Source organism: Pteropus medius, unplaced genomic scaffold (assembly GCF_902729225.1).
Source record: "Pteropus medius unplaced genomic scaffold, Ma_sr-lr_union100, whole genome shotgun sequence".
NCBI lineage: Eukaryota > Metazoa > Chordata > Mammalia > Chiroptera > Pteropodidae > Pteropus > Pteropus medius.
In genome coordinates this window covers 594,403-614,180 of record NW_024343578.1, presented here as the reverse complement: position 1 = coordinate 614,180, position 19,778 = coordinate 594,403, and the positions used below count along the sequence as shown (strand labels likewise).

The 19,778-nt window shown below is 35.4% G+C and overlaps 1 protein-coding gene and 1 pseudogene across 18 annotated transcripts in view; both read right to left on the bottom strand.

Moving 5' to 3' along the window:
* Positions 1-19,778, bottom strand: part of ERC2 (ELKS/RAB6-interacting/CAST family member 2) — a 907,956-nt gene that overhangs the window by 599,062 nt on the left and 289,116 nt on the right. The gene's annotated exons all lie outside the window — the stretch shown is intronic.
* Positions 4,044-4,162, bottom strand: LOC120606356 (uncharacterized; annotated as a pseudogene).

Here is a 19,778-nt window from a genome sequence, read left to right as displayed (position 1 = left end):
AAGGAAATAAGAGACTCTACATACAAGATAGAGCATAATAAGAAATGATGCATTAGAAAGTAGAGGAGAGCTCTTATAGGGTAAAGAACCACTCCCCAAACTTGAGCATTAGACTCAAATCGGTCTTTGGAATGAAACACGTGGAAAGTTTTCTCACTATCACCTGCCATTTTATTGTACGAAATCAAGGAGCTTATATTACATTTAAAACTGAATGTTAATTCAAAACAAGCTACTAACTCATTTTTTTTAACAATTCATCTTTTTAATCTAAAAAATCAAGAGTTCCAAAAGTAAAGACATTTAATAGGCTATTCAATTTATAATTAACTTATTTTAAAAACTTAGCAACAAATTTGTCTGTCCTGACTTTGTGGCTATTTTCTATTTTACTTTTTTATAATATATACTCAAAGATATGTCTCATGTGGTAATATAATAATTATCATTAACACTGTCATCTTTTATTAAAAGTAAAATGAGGAGCAGCAAAAGCTACTTATTGAGCTCCACTACGTGCCAAGATTCAAGTGCTCTAAGTACTAGAGATGCTTTTGCTAATTCTCAGAAAAACCCCAAGAAAATGAAATAAAAGAGATCCTGAAGTCTGCAAGATTATTATGGAATGTTACATTCTGTAGTATTCCATTTTCCTTTAAAAATAATACTGCATTTTTTCCAGTTATAAAAATAATATACTTTAAACTCATAGAAAATGGAAAAAATCCCCTCTAATTAATGTTTTTATGTATAGCCTGCCAGTCTTTTTCGATTTCAGATGCAATTTCTAGAAATTTTGTATACTTCCAGTTTGAGTGGAGGGGAGTGTTATGGACTAGATGTTTGCGTGCCTCCAAAATTCATATGTTAAAGCCTTAACCCTTAATATGATGGTATTAGAAAATGAGGCCTTTAAGAGGTAGTCAAGGTTAGATAGGGTCATTAGAATGGGGCCCTTATAATGGGATTAACACCCTCATAGACACAAGAAAGTCTGTTTTTTTCCTCATTCCTTGCCTCTCCCCCACTCCCTCTCTCCCTGTCTGTCTCTGTTTCTCTGTGTTTCTCTGTTTGTTTCTCTGTCTCTCTCTCTCTGTCTCTCTCTGTCTATCTGTCTGTCTGTCTCTCTCTCTCTCTCTCTCTCTCTCCTCTCTCTCTCCTCTCTCTAACATGGCCTTTACACCACACACAGCCTTAAATCCCGGCCAGACTCCTGAACCCCTATTATGCTGGTACCCTGATCTTATACTTTCAGCCTAGAACTTTGAGAAAATAATTTTTTTTTTTTTAAGCCGCTGGTCTGTGGTAATTTTGTTATGGCATCTCAAGCTGACGAATATAGGGAGTTGTCCTTAGTGACTCATTTGAGTTCTGAGCTATAAGAACTCTGTAGATAAAAAGAGCAGCAATAACGAAAAAGCTATGGAAAAGAACTTCTAAAAGCTAAGAGCTTTCTTAAATGAGAGTCATTTTAAATCAGTATTTTTCTGACTATAAAATTGAGACATGCTCATTATTTTTTAAAAAAAACTTGTAAAGCTATATAGATAATTATGATTATCCACAATCCCATGATCCAGAGATACTCATTAACTTTTTTATCTATACCCATGGAAGCCTTACGATTATATTTTTACTTTAAAAAAAAAAAATATATATATATATAAAGATAAATATCAATATGATGTAGATTTCCTCTCTTTATTGAGATACAACTTGGCTATTAATGAGATTCTCAAATATCTAAGTAGAATATTTATAAGAGTTTACTGTAAGTTAAGTATGAAAGGAAAGACCAACATCTCTGATTTTCCTACATAAAATCTCTTGGAATTTTAGTCCCAAGTCTAAAGTAACCATATTTATAAGTATGTATGTATGTATGGACAGATGGATGTTTACACATATATTACATGTACAAATGTGTGTGTGTACTGCAGTACACTTTGTAGTCCTCACATCTTATACCTTACCTTTTCTACCAAGATAACACTTGGTAGAATTTCAGCTCTCAATCTAGAGGAGAAGAAACCCTTAGCTTTCCCCTCAGTCAACCCTGGATTCTTTAGTTAGCAATGACTACAACTGCCAACTTCTATATGACTTAGAAGGAGCTTTTCATTGAACGTTAAAAAAAATCACATACTGCTGAAGAAAAGATCAGAACAGAGTTGACCCAAAGTTTCTTAACATAGTAAATCCTCTTGACCTATAAACATCTCAGCTACACATTTTGAAAATAATATTTTTAACTTTTACTAATTTTCTTAAATTAACCAACACCTTTCCTTTTCCTCACAAAAATTTTTTTTTTCCTTTAGCATATGTGTCCCAAAATAGAAGGAAGAGGAGGAGGAAAGAAAAGGAAAAATAAAAGAGAGAAATGGGTATTGTGGAAGTCACTTTAATAAGGGTCTATTTTTTTCTGTCCTTATTAATACCTCTATTCTTACATAAGAAGTCAATTAAAAGAGCAACAGAACTCATACCTGAAATCATGAGCATATAGAAAAAGAAATAGGAGAATTTCATTAACATCTAGAGAGGACAACATATGCAAAATACATAGATATATTAGATAGATAGTGTATTGATTGTGCCCAAGAAGATATTCAAAATGTTGAACCAGGGAATGATATGAGGAGATATAAGCATGAAAAATAAAGGCAAATAAAATGGCTGCCATGGTCACAGCTTCTCAACTGCCACGGTTTGAGGAATTTAGGGAGAAGAATATTTTTCTTTTTTAAAAATCTCTAAAACTAAATAATGACTAAAAACTTACTTATATTTATGGAGGACTATGCAAGGAAACTACTAGTCTCAATGATATAGCTCAATGTGGTTTGTGGATGTTGCCTTTCAGAATAGATACTAAATGCACATGCTCAATAACTCTATTCTGATCTAGAACAGGGAGAAAAAATTTAAATAAAGACATATGCTGGAACATGATAAAAAGTAAAGTTTTTTCAAAAGGTAGAACAACATTTTGCTCCCAATTATCACAGATTTCTTCATCTGAACATGTTTATTTTTATAAATGATATTTTAAAATAACTTATGTAATTATTTTGAAATGTTCATCTTGATTATGTTTCACAAATAAGCAAGCTCTGGAAGCAAATAATTGTGGGCCTTCCTTAGAGATGGGGAAAATGAAATACCACACAGAATAGCTTTTCCCAAAGTCCACAAAATCTAAATGCTCTATGAAAAGGAGATTTCAGGGTCAAATAAGTTTAAGAAATGCTTATTGGAAATTTCCAATGCACAATTAACATTAATGGCTCTGGGAAGTCCTGCAGCAAAGTATTCTAATTTGATTTTTTCCCAGTATTATTCCTCTAGAAGTCAATTCTTAGAAGGAAAAATAGGACTTTAATAATCACATTAAGCTCAGGGGTTTTTTTTTACAAAAGTGAAGAGTCAAAACAATAATTTGGATTTCTTAATGGAAAACTTGCCATAATTGCATCCAATTTAAAACAATTGGGGGCTTAAATATCCAAATCACCTTGTTAGCTCCTGCCACTCAAAAGTGCTTTACTGAGAGTCTGCTCTAAGCCCAGAGCTGTGTAAGAACACTTAGACTCTCATTTTCCTGGAACTCACCATTTCATGTCTCAGGTGACATTTTTCAAACAGTCTTGAGATAGGACAACCATAAAACTGTTTTGCTTTTACACTATAATTTGGTTGAAGACTGTAAGAATGTGTAGGGGAAAATGTTTCAAGAGGGGAAAAAAACAGCAGAAATGTGTTTGCTTCATTCCTCATTAGTTAGAAAAAAAACATCTGAATTGAACATCTCTTTCAAAACATTTCTTTCCCCATATTCATAAAATAATATTTGTAAACATTTTATACATAAATTTCAGACCATAACTCCTACTTAAAGATGCATACCCAAGACTATTTTACATCATTTAAAAGATGCGTAAAGGTATTTGATGGGAAACTAGTAAAACAACTACTGGAAATGAACCCTTAGTAGCCAACTACCCAATATACCCACCCTACTGATTCTTTTTTTTTTTTTATACCTACAGCACCCAGTCTTCCTAGGTGGTCTCCCATCCTAGTACTAACCAGGCTCGACCCTGCTTAGCTTCCAAGATGAGACAGGATTGGGTTTGTTCAGGGTAATATGGCCATAGACACCCTGCTGATTCTTAAACCAGCCATGAATATTAGCACTATCCCATGAGTGCAAGGACTATAGCAATGAGGATTAAGTCAGGTGGGAAGAGTGACATAAGTTTACTTTAGTTCTACTTTATCTTTTTTCCAAAAATATTCTCTGGATTTTTCTAGGACATATCTTCTATAGTTGACAGTAAACTTAGACACAGAGAGTTCTCTCTTTCATTCAGTAAATATGTATTGAACATCAATTGGGTACCAGTCACTTTGCCAGGTGTGTGAGATAACAGGTAGATCTCAATGAGTTTCATGGGCATCCTTCTCTCTCTAACATGGAGTACAGTCCAGATCCTTGTTACTCAAAGTATTTTTCCACAGACTAGCACCATTGACATTACCTGAGAGATTTTTAGAAATGCAGAATCTCAGGCTCCAACCCAGAACTATTAAATATGAATCTGCATTTTCACAAGGTCCTCAGGTGAACTGGGTGTTCTAAATGATTGCAAGTGTCCGGAATATTCAAGGAACAAGATTGACCAATGCAGAAGAGACTAGAACAACTTTACTGCCCAAGTACATTTAGAAAAATATGAACCTACTCTCAAGAGCCATCTAACTTGGCATAAGTGTATAGCAACCCTGGGAGTAAAGTTTCTGGAGCATCTTTGCCAGTCGGGATGCGATTATTACCCTTTTTATGTTTGTCAAACATTATGGTCCCCTTAAATAGCAAGAAAGAGATTTTAATTCCTCTCTAGGAACTGTGAACACTAAAATGGTGAATGGGTGGAACATCGAAAAAGCAATATCATTTAGTCACAAACGGTAACAATTATGTTATTGCTGAGTGTCACAATGTGCTTTCCTTTCAAATACAGTAAGAATTACTTGTTTCTTTTTAATATCAGGCCAAGAAAGAAAACACAAGCACTTTTTACAAAGCATGAAACTCACTGTGATCACATATCAGTACGGACGTTGATCAACAAATTTAGGGCCAATCTGGTCTAAAGAAGACGTGATCTAATGTTCAGGAAACATCCCTACATAATTATATTATACTTTATTTAGAATAAAATTCTAGACTATTATTACTGGATACCACAGAGGCTCTTGAAGCCTTAACTTTTAAAAATCATCTAACTATAGTTGCAAACATAACTGAGCAACCCTTGGTCTTAGGCTATCTGAGTAATGCCCTGCCTTTGGAAGGATTTACTGTGTGGGATTAACCGCGGTATACGAATCCAAGTTAAGCACACCAGAAAAAAAAGTCGACTTGGGCCTAAGCCACATTAGGAGGAAAAACAAAAAAACAAAAATCAAAAACTCGTCTTCTTGGGCCTTATCAAACTATAAAAAGATGATGACCTAAATTAGAAGATGACGGGGACATGCTGTTTTTTGGTGGTGGTGCTTCTTTCTGTGTTTGTCTGTTTGTTCAGATGGTATCTAATTCTTTGTAGCAAAATGTACAAGCACAGAATCAGGCTGAACTAGTTCACATTAAAAGTAATTAGGGTGCTTTGATGTTTCTTTTCGTCGTCTCGTTTTCCTACTTCTGACTCATTCTTCACGAAACCCATGCCCTGGAATCATCCTTCCTGTCGTGCTGTCTCTGTGCACGTTACTAATGACCAACAGACAGAAGATGTGTCTCTAGAGGTTCTTGCTGGATACTGTGTGACCTTTGAGGTTTTGATCTCCCTGTACGAATTTCTTGTTGTTGTTAATGAACTCAAGTCTAACAAAAAGAGCTAGAGATAAAACAATCCAGCTGACCCTTAGAGAGTCACAAACCTGAATGCAAATCCTGGTTCAGGCTTTTACATATTTGGGTAAGATACTACACCTCTCTGAAACCGGCCCATGCTCAAGAACATGTTAAGAAAATTACAAGTGATATATAATAATTGCAAAGTACTATTATAGAACCTCTCCCTGAAGAATAAAGGTTTGTCATTATTATCATAAGTCTATTCGTCAGTTCTCTGAAGTCCACATGTAGAAGACAGTAGCTTCTATTTTTAGTCTGCCCTGTTTAACTTTGTGAGCATGTTCTTAACCTTGCTAATCCTATAACCCGAGGTTGTTATAAGAATTAAATGAGTGACATGTAAACCTTCCAGGATAACAGTTAACACACAGTAGATGCTCTATAAAGATTACTTTCCTTCCTGTTTCTAGCAGTAGCATATATCTATTAATTTTTTTGTGAATCTGCTCAGTTTCTTTTCCTTTTGAGAACTACATCTCCCCAAATCCCTGTGGTGTTAATAGAGTTTTGATGTGTGACTCTGCCCTCTGGCAAGTTCCATGGATCCTCTGGATATAATGACTGATTCAGGAACGAACTTAGGATACAATCAGGCCAGTAAGAGTTCTTTTCAGAGACTGATATAAATAACAGGGGCCTTTCCTTTTCTGAGTTTATGTTTCTCTTTTTCTAAGATTAGGAATGATAAAGAAAATACAGGCCTGTGGCTAGTTGTGACCTTCCTTGATTCCATGTATTAAGAGTCTACATAAAAGATTGGACCCTTATAATATCATTTGAATAGCTAGATACATCTATGTCTGAATCATCTACTTCTAGAATACAATAGCAGAGTTTCGGTCATTTGTAGCCAGAAGACCATAATACACAAGTGATAGTATGAAAGGTAAAACCAAAATACAATCAGATATACTATTCTATAAATCTAAAGAGAGAGAGCTCAAAAACAGATAATACCACCACAGTAGAGTCAAGAAATCTCCAGAAAGCGCAGGAGCCTATGATGGGGTTTAGAGATGGATAAGAATAAGATGATAATAGAGAGGGTGAAATTCTTTCCAGCCAGAATTCATAATACACACGAAGTTAAGAGAACTCAGCATGGTAACCAACACATAATATTTAATAATATGAATTGAAAGAATAAGAGAACAAGTATGGAGTATGTGTCAAGGAGGAGTAAGAAGACAAGGCTAATTAAAAAATATAGATCACTTTTAGTTGCAGAGGAGTTGGAAATGAAAGAAAAGGGAGGCTGAATATAATGGGTCTTCAGAATCAAGTCTGGACTTTGTACTTAGGTCTGACTGAGAGCCATTTATAACTGGTAAAAAAAAAAAAAGAGAGAGAGAGGGAGAGAGATTAGATGGCCTTTGGGAAGTTAATAATATAAACAGAAGCTAAAATAGAAATTGAGACAATAGAGATGATGGATTATCAGTCTAGTAGTAAAGAAATTCTCAGATATGGTTGAACATCAAGGAGAGAAAAAAAAGTGGAAGAATCATCCAAAGAAAGAAGGGTGAAAAATAATGGAAATCCTGAAAAAGTCACAGAAAACAAGAGAGTAAAATTTCAATAAGGAAGGGAAATCAAAGGTTTGGAGAGACTAAAGACGAAGAAAAAATTTAGGACATCATTAGTGACATGAAGGCAGTTTCAGTGGAGTTATCATAATTGGAAATTGAACCCCGGTGTTTTAAATACCATAGAGTGAGGTGATTGCTGAGTCTTTCAAGAATCAGTATAGCACAGGACAAGAACCAACCAAAACAGACACCACCTGGAACACTGGAACCAGGTCTGAGAAGTCCCCGCAGGGCCAGTAGCTGAATTTGGGGATCTCAGTGGAAATACTGTAGTGGTATGTGGGGTGGAACCTGGGGTTTGGGGTAATCACAGAAGTATTACAATATTTTAACAACCAGTGGAGATGTACCTGTGCCTCTCGGCCAAATATCCACCCTATGTAGAAAGCTGCTTTAATTAATATTGAGACCTTTCTATATCCCCAAAGCATGGAAGGGAACACTGGCTAATCCAAAATTATTTCCATGTGCCTATGATGCACACTAACACAGAGGCTCCCCAGTGCCAGTCTGTGGACTAGGTATATTAGAATCATCTAGGGAGTGAGTAAAAGCTATTGATGACTTGGCCTCACCCAAAAATATTCCATCTCAGAAGGTGAGAAGGATGACACAAAAATTTGTACTTGTAAGTTCCTCAGGTTAGGGGGAAAAAAGTACATCAAATTTTTTTTATACATACATTGTTTTCCCTGTTTATGTTTAAAATATAAATATAGTTGCATTAGCTGAATACACAGAAAGGAATAGCATGGGACAGAAACAAGCAATATTTCTCCATTCTAGTATTAAAAATGCAGTTAACAATAATAGCTAATGTGTACTGATTACTTATGCAAGCACTTTGCTAGAAAAAATGTCATTTAATCTTCACCCTAACCCTATGAATTAAGTACCTGTTTTACCCATTTTAAAATCTGGAAATCTACAGAAGATAAATAACTTGCCTAAGATTTTCCCTTTGTTGAAATAACTTTCTAGGCCCAAGACGGAGCTGCTTCTGCCCAGGGTACTATGTCAGCAAACTAAAACTGGTATGTCTCTGTAAATGCTCCACTTGACCAGAAATGTGCTGTGTATCCAGTCAGCCAATCCCCAAGTACCAAGCCATGTCTGGGCTCCATACTTATTTCCCCAAACACGGCTGAGTATGTGCTCCCAGCCAATAAGATATCTTCTATTTTTCTCATCCTTGTTCTTTATTCTTTATCCTATAAAAGCTTCCTGCCTTTGACCCCATTTTGCAGTTCCCCAAATGGAAACCATCTGCTCCATAACGTGTTAAATAAAATTTGTTTATATCACCTAAATTGTCCTCTTTAATCATTTTTTAACACCTTTAATAATCTGGAATGGTTCCCTCCACAAAGCCTTCTCTTGAATAGGGGAGAGCAGGTCATATATTGGGACCTTGCTGTCCCCAGGCCAACCTCAAGAGAGACTGACTTCAGAGAAGGTGGGAACCTAGAAGCTGGGATATCTTGGTCCTTTCTTCCACATAGTACTTTTAGCCTTTAAAAGGTCACAGAGCAAGGTTGAAAGAAAATAGTGAAAAGGTTGGGGAGAAAGAAAGAGGAGGAAGAAATTTTAGAGAAAGAAAGAGGAGGAAGAAATTTCAGAAACTGCTTCCAAATGAGAGAGTAGTCCTCCGTGTGGCATCCATGCCCTCCCTTAGGCTGGATCGGACATCATCTTTCACAGATATTTGAATACAAAGAGGGTTTGCATTCCCAGAGGGTCAGGAAAATACTGCTTTGCAATTTCAAGGAGTCATGAAAAGATGGACATCTGACCACTCTATTCTCTTCCAATTCTCTTTAGGAAAAGATTGGGTGACAAAGCTCACCCTTCTGGCCTTCTAGCAACCTGAACTTGCTCTTCCCATTTCTTTTAAACCACCACCCCAACACTCCCAACAGCCCTGGTTTGGGGCCTCATTCTTAGGATTTCTAAAACATACCACAAATCCTTCTACGTTCAACCAGTTTGTCTCATGGAAAAAGCAACAGGCGGTGGAGGAATTCAGGCCACCCCAAGTCACCAGTGCGGCCTGATGGATGTGGAAACTGGACCATGCCTTAGGGATGAGACATGTGACAGCCAGCCCACTGTCATTACTGAAACTTGAAAGGGGAAGTTCACATGAGGCCTGTGGTTGACTTCTCAGCCCTGCTGGTGGGGGCGCACGCCAATAAGGAAATTGCGATCCCTAAATAAACAATAAGCTGGGAACCTGAGCACCAACAAGGGAGAGGCTGCTGGCCTGAGCAGGGTTGGCCAAGATGAAGCAAACAGCAAAGATTTGTCGTGTCAATTCAGACACCCCTGGCAGGCCCTTTGAGAGTCCAAATTGCCAGTAACAAAACCTCCAGACTTGGTAGAATTTTGAAAGCAGGACACAGTCCAATTCCTTCATCTGCCAAATGAAAATAGTGAGAGTCAGAGGGGACAAGTGACTTGCCAAAGGCCCAACAACCAGAAAGCTTAGTCCCCAGGTCATTTATTATGCCACAGACCCACTGGGAGTTGCTATTTTTTTTCCACTGGTCAGTCTCTCCTTTCAAAGATGCTTTCAAAGTCTTTCCGCAAGCGAACTATGTGTGTATTCAGACCTAAGACTCTGCCTGAAGTGAGCTTGTTAAATTCCTTCTCTCTGGTGGTCCCTGCTCAAATGTACCACCTCTTTTTTACAGGTAAAACTCAATTTGCAGACTGAAAGGGAAGGGATGAAGAAGCAAAGGAATCCTTGAGCATCTGCTTTGTGCCAGGATCTTACCATGCCTTAATCGATTCTGATCCCCACCACAACCTATGCAGGCTGGTATTGTGGTCCCATTTCACAGATGGGAAAGCTGAGGCTCAGAGAAGCAGTAAGCAGCAGACTCAATTCTCAATTTTCATAAATAATGTAACTTTCTTCCCTTTAGAGCTTTCTCAGTTTAGTAAAAAAGAAAACAAGAATAGAAAAAAAATTGTATACTTTCAAGCTTTTTGAAAGATGATTTTTCTTTTAAAAAAACTTGTTGTTTTTCCTAAATAATAATTCCTGATCATTCCTATGTAATAAATGCATATTACTGAAAATATAAAAATGGGGTGGAACCCCTTTGTAATTTCCCCATCCATAGTGTCAACATTTAGTACATTTTTCCCCATTCATAAATAGAACCTCTTTACATATTAAAAATATTAAGTCTCTAACTACTATGTATATCTAACTATAAACCTTAGATATACATCTCTTAGTTGGTAACTTTATAGTTCTGTTATTGCTTAATTGTTAAGTAATCAAAGTTATTGATCCTTTCTTTTGTAATAGCTTTATTTTTTAATAGCTTTATTGATGTATAACACACATACCATAAAATTCACCTTTTTAAAGTGTACAATTCAGTGGTTAGGGTAACTATCACCAGTAATTCCAGAATATTTTCATCACCCAAAACCCCTATATCCATTAGCAGTCACTCTTTTTTCTCTCCTCCCCCTAGCTCCTGGCAACCACTAATCTACTTTCCATATCAATGGATATGCCTATATTTCATATAAATAGATTATGGAATATCTGGCCCTTCACAACTGGCTTCTTTCACTTAACATAATGTTTTCAAGGCTCATCCATGTTGTAGCATGTATCAGTACTTCATTTCTTTTTATTGCAAAGTAATATTTCATTGTACGTATATACCGTATTTTATTTATTCATGCAAGATAATGAACATTTGGGTTGTTTCAGCTTTTTGGTTATTGTTAATAATGATAATATGAGCATTTGTGTGCAGGATTTTATGCATACATATGTTTTCAATTAAGTTGGTTATACATCTAGGAGTAAAATTGCTGAGTCACATGGTAACTCTATGTTTAATATTTTGAGGAATAGCCAAATAGTTTTCCAAAATGAACTGAACCAAGTTACATTCCCACCATCAATATATGAAGTTTCAGTTTCCACATCTTCCCCAACACTTGTCTTTTTTTATTTCAGCCATGTTAGTGGGGGATAAATTGTATCTAACTGTGGTTTTGATTTGCATTTCCCAAATGACAAATCATGTTGGACATATTGTCATGTCTTTATTGGCCATTTGTATGTTTTCTTTGGAGAAATATCTACTCAAATCCTTTGCCCAATTTTTAATAGGATTATTTGTCTTTTTATTGTTGAGTTGTTCTTCCTTTATTTATTTTTATTTTTATTTTTTTAAGTGGGAAAGTGCATTGTTTTTCCTTCTAATTTTTTAAAATTCTTTAATGTCACCACATATTTGACCCCTTTTACCTCATCTAGTCTATTGTCCATGTCTATGAGCCTCTGTTTATTGGTCCTGTTCGTTTATTGCTTTGGGGGTTATTTTTAAATAAACGTTTAAATTAAAGTATACTATACATAAGAAAGTAGCCAAATCATAGGTTTTCAGCATGATGAATTATGACAAAGTGAATGCACCTGAGCACATGCAAAACAGATCATGAAACAGAATGTTACTTGCACTCCACAAGCTTCCTTCACGGCTCCTCTCAGCCTCCACACCCTCCCTCCTCCTCCAGACCTACCACTATTCAGACATGTCACTCCATTGATTACTTTTGCCTGTTTTTGGAACACATAAACAGAATCATACTGTATGTGTTCTTCTGTGACTGGTTGTTTTCAACACTGTTTTGGGGGTATTCAATTATGTTATTTACATAACACAATTATGTAACATAATAGCTTGGTCCTACTCATTGCCATATAGTATTTCATTGTTTATTTATCCACTCCACTGTTAATAGCTAGTTCATTTGTTTAAAGTTTTTGGTTATTCCACATTTAATCATATTTTGTATCTTCTATCTAAATTATATATTGAGCAACCATTGTTAGATTTGCTCCTAAATTTTTTGGGTTTTTTAATACCATTGTAAATGATATTGTTTTCTAATTTTTGTTTTATAATTATTACTGGTATGTAAAAAAAATAATTTACATCAAAATACTGACCAGCTATCTGGCTAAGTTTATTTCTTAATCTAATAGTTAATATATGGATTCACTGAGACTTTTTATTATTGTGACTATGAATAAAAGTGGTTTTATTTCTTCCTTTCTAATTCTTACACCTAGGCTGTCTAGAACATTGTTGAGCAGAAGTGACAGTAATTGGCATTCTTGTCTTGTTCCTTATACCACAGAGAATGCTTTCCACACTTAATCATGATATTTGCTGTAGCTTTTTTATAGCTACCTCTTATTAGATTAAGACAATTCTCTCCTTGTAATCTGAGTTGCTAAAAGGTTTTTTTGGGAAGAAGGGCATGTTGCATTCATTAAATGCTTTCTCTGCATTTATAGAAATTATATTAATTTTTCTCCTTTATCCTGTTAATGTGGTAAATAACATTGATTTGATATCCAAATGTTAGTCCTTGCACTCCTAGAATAAGCACAACTTGTTCAAGTGATTTAATTGTCATTGAATTTAGTTTACTAGGATGTTTTGCATCAGCATTTCAAAGAGGTTGCTTTGTAATCCTCCTTCCCTGTAATGGCTTTGTTGGGTATTGATATCGAGGTTACATTGTCTTCATAAAATAAGATGGGAAGTGTTCTCTCTTTTTTTTTATTCTCTAGAATAGTTTATGTATGACTGACAAAACCTTTTTCTTCACATGTTTACCAAATTCACTAAAGAAGCCATCTGGGTGTGCAGTTTTTTTTTTAATAGTTTTTAATTTTTCAATTACAGTGGCATATAATGTTATATTAGTTTCAGGTGTACAACACAGTGATTAGATCTATATAACTTATGAAGTGATCACTCCGATAAATTTAGTACCCATCTGACACCACACATAGTTATTACAATATTAGCGACAGTCCTTATGCTACACTTTACATCCCCATGACTATTCTGTAACTACCAAATTTGTACTTTTTTTTTTAAGTATATTGGGGTAACATTGGTTAATACAATAATGTAATTTTCAGGTGTACATTATAATTTGACATCTGTATATTCTATTGTGTGTTTACCGCCTAAAGTCCAGTTTCCTTCAGCTACCATATATTTGATACCCTTTACCCACTTAACCGTCCTTCTCCTCCCTCTATATTTGACCCCCTTTACCCCGTGTACCTCCCGCTCCTCCCTCAAGCTCTAACCTCTGGTAACCACTAGTCCGTTATCCATGTCCATGAGTCTCTGTTTGTTTGTCCTATTCAGTTGTTGCATTTAGGTTTATATGCTACACATAAGTGATATCATGTGATTTTCAACTTTTTCAGTCTGGCTCATTTCTCTTAGCATGATTATCTCGAGGTCCATCCATGTTGTCACAAATGGCAGTATTTCATCTCTTCTTATGGCTGAGTAATATTCCATTGTATATATGTACCGCAGCTTCTTTAGCCAATCATCTATCGTAGGACACTTCAGTTGCTTCCATGTCCTGGCCACCGTGAATAATGCTGCTATGAACATCGGTGTGCAAATATCTTTTTGGATATGGGTTTTCAAGTCTTTGGGGAAAATATCCAGTAGAGGGATTGCTGGATCACATGGTAGATCAATTCTTAGATTTTGAGGAACCTCCATACTGTTTTCCATAGTGGCTGTACCAATTTGCAGTCCCACCAGCAGTGTATGAGGGTTCCTTTTACTCTGCATCTTCTCCAACATTTGTTATTACTTGTACTGTTGATTATAACTATTCTAACAGGTGTGAGATGGTATCTCATTGTGGTTTTGATTTGTATCTCTCCAATAGCTACCGATGTTGAGCATCTTTTCATGTATTTCTTGGCCATTTGTATGTCCTCTAGGGAAAAGTGTCTGTTCAGGTTCTCTGCATATTTTTTGATGGATCGTTTGTTTTGTTTGTTGTTATGAAGCATATGAGTTCTTTATATATTTTGGATATTAGGCCCTTATCGGAGGCATTGCTTGCAAATGTATTCTCCCATTCTGATGGTTGTCTCTTTACCTTGTTGATGATTTCTTTTGCTGAGCAGAAACTTTTTAGTTTGATGTAGTCCCATTCATTTATTTTTGCTTTTACTTCCCTTGCCTTTGAGGTAAAATTCATAAAATCCTCCTTAAGTCCAAGGTCCTTGAGTTTAATTCCTACGTTTTCTTCTATGCATTTTATTGTTTCAGGTCTTATATTGTTTCAGGTCTTAATACATTTTGAGTTCATTTTGGTGTGTGGTGATAGAAAACAATCTAGTTTCATTATTTTGTAGGTGGTCTTCCAATTTTCCCAGCACCATTTATTGAAGAGGCTTTCCTTTCTCCACTGCTATGTTTTTGGCTTTTTTTTGCCGAAAATTATTTGCCCGTATATATATAGGTTTATTTCGGGACTCTCGATTCAATTCCACTGGTCCATGTGTCTGTTTTTTGCCAGTACCATGTCGTTTTCATTACTGTTGCTTTGTAGTATAATTTGAAGTTGGGCAGAGTGATGCCTCCAGCCTCATTCTTTTTTCTCAGGATGGCTTTGGCAATTCAGGGTCTTTTGTGCTTCCATACAAATCTGATGATTTTTTATTCCATTTCTTTAAAAAATGCTGATGAGATTTTGATGGGGATTGTATTAAATCTGTATAATGCTTTAGGTAATAAGGTCATTTTAACTATATTGATTCTTCCAATCCAAGAACATGGAAAATCCTTCCATTTCTTTGTATCTTCTTCAATTTCTTTTAATAGGGTCATGTAGCTTTCATTATATAGGTCCTTCGCATGTTTCATTAAATTTATTCCTAGGTATTTTATTCTTTTTGTTGTAATTGAAAAAGGAATTGTTTTTTCTACTACTTTTTCTGACACCTCATTATTAGAGTATAGGAACACTATAGATTTTTGAACATTGATTTTCTATCCAGAAATTTTACTGTATCTGCTTATTGTTTCTAGTAGTGGTCTTGTGGAGTCTTTAGGGTTTTCTATATAGAGAATCATGTCATCTGCAAATAGTGACATTTGATTTCTTTGTTCCCTATTTGGATGCCTTTTCTGTCTTTCTCTTGCCTAATTGCACTTCCTAGGACCTCCAATGTTATATTGAATAACAGTGGCAATAGTGGACAGCCTTGGCTTGTTCCTGATCTTAGAGGGAAGGTTTTTAGTTTTTAACCACTAATTATAATGTTGGCTGAGAGTCTGTCATAGATGGCCTTCATTATGTTAAGGTACTTTTCCTTCTGTACCGATTTTGTTAAGTGTTTTGATCATAAAGGGATGCTGTATCTTGTCGACGGCTTTTTCTGCATCTATTGATATAATCATATGATTCTTATTTTTTAATTTGTTTATGTGGTGTATCAAATTAATTGATTTGCGTATGTTGAACCATCCCTGTGCCCCTAGGATGAAGCCCAATTGATTGTGGTGTATAATCTTTTTAATATGTTGCTGTATTCGGTTCACTAGTATCTTATTTAGGATTTTTGCATCTGTGTTCATGAGAGATATTGGTCTGTAGTTTTCTTTTTGTGTGTTATCTTTACCAGGTTTTGGTATCAGAGTAATATTGGACTCATAAAATAAGTTGGGAAGCACTGCTTCTTCTTAGATTTTTTTGGAAGTTTGATGAGAATAGGTATTAAATCTTTGAATGTTTGGTAGAATTCACTGGTGAAGCCACCTGGTCCTGGACTTTTACTTTTTGGTAGGTTTTTGATGATTGTTACAATTTCCATACTGCTGCTTGGTCTATTTAGATTTTCCAGCTCTTCTTGATTCAGTCTAGGAAGATTGTATTTTTCTAAGTACTGGTCCATTTCTTCTAGGTTATTAAAATTTGGTGTTACATAATTTTTCATAGTATTCTTGCATGATCCGTTGTATTTCTGTGATGTCAGTCATAATTTCCCCTCTTTCATCCCTGATATTGTTTATTTGTGTCCTTTCTCTCTTTTGTCTTCAGTGAGTCTAGCCAGGGGTTTGTCAGTTTTACTAATCTTTTCAAAGAACCAGCTCTTTGTTGCGTTTATTTTTTCTATTGTTTTTGTTTTGTTTTGTTTTGTTTTCAATTTCATTTATTTCTGCTCTAATTTTGATTATTTCTTTCTGTTGACTTTAGGCCTCATTTGTTCTTCCTTTTCTAGTTTTTTAAGATGAAGCGTTAGGTTGTTTTTTGGGGACCCGTTCTTGTTCTTGGCGGTAGGCCTGTAATGATATGAACTTTCCTCTCATGACCACTTTTGCCTGTCTCAAAAGTTTTTACATATTGTATTATCATTATCATTCATTTCAATGTATCTCTTCATCTCTCTTTTTATTTCTTCCCTGACTCAGTTATTCTTCTGTAGCACGTTGTTTAATCTCCATGTATTTGTGGTTCTTTCCACTTTCTTTTTGCAGTCAATCTCTAGTTTCCAAGCATTATGATCAGAGAATATGGTTGGTATGATTTCAGCCCTCTTATATTTGTTGAGGCTATCTCTGTGTCCCAGTATGTAGTCGATTCTTGAGAATGTTGCATGTGCACTAAAGAAGAATGTATAAGCAGCTGTTTTGGGATGGAAGGCTCTGTAAATGTCAATTATGTCCAGTTGGTCTAATGTGTCATTTAAGGATGTTATTTCTTTATTGATTTTCTATTTGAATGATCTGCCCATAACCAATTGGGAGCTCCCTGATTGGGAACATAGATATTAATAAGTATTATGTCTTCTTGGTGTGTGATTCCCTTTATCATTATGAAGTGTCCCTCAGTATCTTTACCTTTTTTATTTTGAAGTCTATTTCATCTGATATTAGTACCACTACTCCCACTTTTCTCTGAATGCCATTTGCTTGAAATATCATTTTCCACCCTTTCGCTTTGAGTCTATATTTGTCTTTGGAGCTGGGATGTGTCTCTCTGAGGCAGCATATGGTTGAATTTTGTTTTTTGATCCAATCTGCAACTCTGTGCCTTTTTATTGGTGATTTTAGTCCATTTACATTTAGGGTGATTATTGAAATATGAGGTCTTCTTATAGCCATTTTATCTTTTGCTTTCTGCCAGCTCGGTGTTTCCAACTTGCTTCCTTTTCCTTGCGTTTCTGTTATTTTGGTTGGCTTTTGTGGGTGTTCCCTCTGGTTCTTGTTTTATGTTATATACTTCAGTTCTGAATCTTTGGTGGGTAGTTACCATTACGAATATGAAAAGGATAGTTATATATATCAGTCATATATTTTCATCTGTGTGTGCCTTATCTCCATTCCCCTTTGCTAATTTGGATCTTTGAATCCTCCTCTTTTCCGTCATTGTTATCTCAATTTGTCCCTGTGCATGCTGAATGTTCATTACTATCTTGCGATAGCAATTCTCTTATTATTATTTAAGCTTATAATGCTCTGTTCTTCGTAAGGATTGCACTCCTCTGCTTCTATTTGTCTGATAGTCACTTTACTCCTAATTATGATTTTTTTTTTTGGGGGGGGTCATTTTGTTTTAGGTGAGCTGATCCTTTTCAGTATGGCTGGCTGGGTAATATTCCCCTGTATATATATACCACCTCTTCTTTATCCATTTATCCACTGATGAACACCCATATCTTATTCCTCCATATCTTGGCTACTGTAAATAATGCTGCAATAAACGTCTGGATTCATACATCCCTTCAAAGTAGTGTTTTATGTTTCTTCATAGAAATACCACAAATCAGAATTACTGGGTCTTTCTTTGTCTCTTACTGAAGCCTTTGTTTTGTTTTTTGTTGTTTTGGGGTTTGGGGTGGTTCACTTTATTTTTTATTTATTAAATTTATTGGGGTTACATTGGTTAATAAAATCATACAGGTCTCAAGTGTATAATTCAATAATACATCATCTGTACATCGCATTGTGTGTTCACCATTCAAAGTTAAATTACCTTCTGTCATCATATATTTCACCCCCTTTACCTTTATCTACCTCCCTCTATCCCCACCTTCCCTCTGGTAAAAATTATACTTGTCCATGTCCATGAGTCTCTGTTTGTTGCGTTCATTTGTTGCTTTCAGTTTTATATCCCACATGTAAGTGAAATCATATGGTTCTCAAGTTTTTCTATTTCCCCTAGCATAATTTCAAGATCTACCCATATTGTCACAAATGGCAGTATTTCATCTTATGGCTAAGTAATATTCCATTGTGTGTATATATATATATGTATGTACATATACGTATATATGTGTATGTATGCATATCACATCTTCTTAATCCCTCTATCAAAGGTCACTGGCTGTTTCCAAGTCTTGGCCATTGTGTGCAGTTTTTGTTTGTTTGTTTGGTTTGCTTTTGGATTTTCGAGGATTTTGTATTGGTGGTGGTGCTGATGATTATAAGATTTTAAATTACAGAATCAGTTTTTTAATATATGCGACTACTCTTCACATGCAGTTTTGACAAGTTGTGTTTCTATTTCTTCACATGTAGTTTTGACAAGTTGTGTTTTAAATTAATTTATCTAAAATTTCAACTTTATTATCATAATATTGTTAATAAAATCTTCCCATATTTCTAATGTCAGTAAGATTGAGTGCAGTGGCCCCTTTCATTCCTGATATTGGTTATTTGTGCTGTCCCTATTCTTCTTGATGATTCTAATCAGGATTTGTTATTTTAATCTCTTAAAAGAATTACCATTTAGTTTTGTTGTTCCCCTCTAGATATATGTTTAGTTTTTATTTAATTAATCTTGGCTTTTATCTTTATTATTTCTTTCCTCTCACTGTCTTATGGTTTCATCAGATCTTCTATTGCTTTTTAATCTTAAAAAGGTCTTCTCTCAATCAAACTGAATGATTTCCTCTCCCCCAGACACTCCTCATACTTTCCATCCTCCTTGCTTTGCTCATATGGTTCCCTGTGTTAATAAACCATCCCTCTCTCCTTTATCATAATCATGCCAATCTTTCAAAACCCTCCTCAAGTGCTCCCTCCTCCAAGAAGCATTCCCTGACCCTCTCTCATTCGATATCCTCTGAGCCCCTGCAGCCCATTTAGCCATTCTTAGGTCATTATTTTGGTTTATGTACATCCTAGTTTATGTACATCCTTCCATGATCCCTTTAAAGATTGAGCACTTAGTTTTTCTGAAAGGCCCACCATGGTGCTGTGCACAAAACAGATGCTCAATAAACAGTGGTGTTTGTGATCTGACTTCAGGAGTTAAATTCACTCAAAATAAATCTGTTTATTGCAGACATTATGGACTGGCAACTCAAACATTTAGAATCAAAAATGTCATAAGAAGAGTTTGTGCAAAAAAGGAAAGAATCTCATTTTTTAAAAATCTTTCCA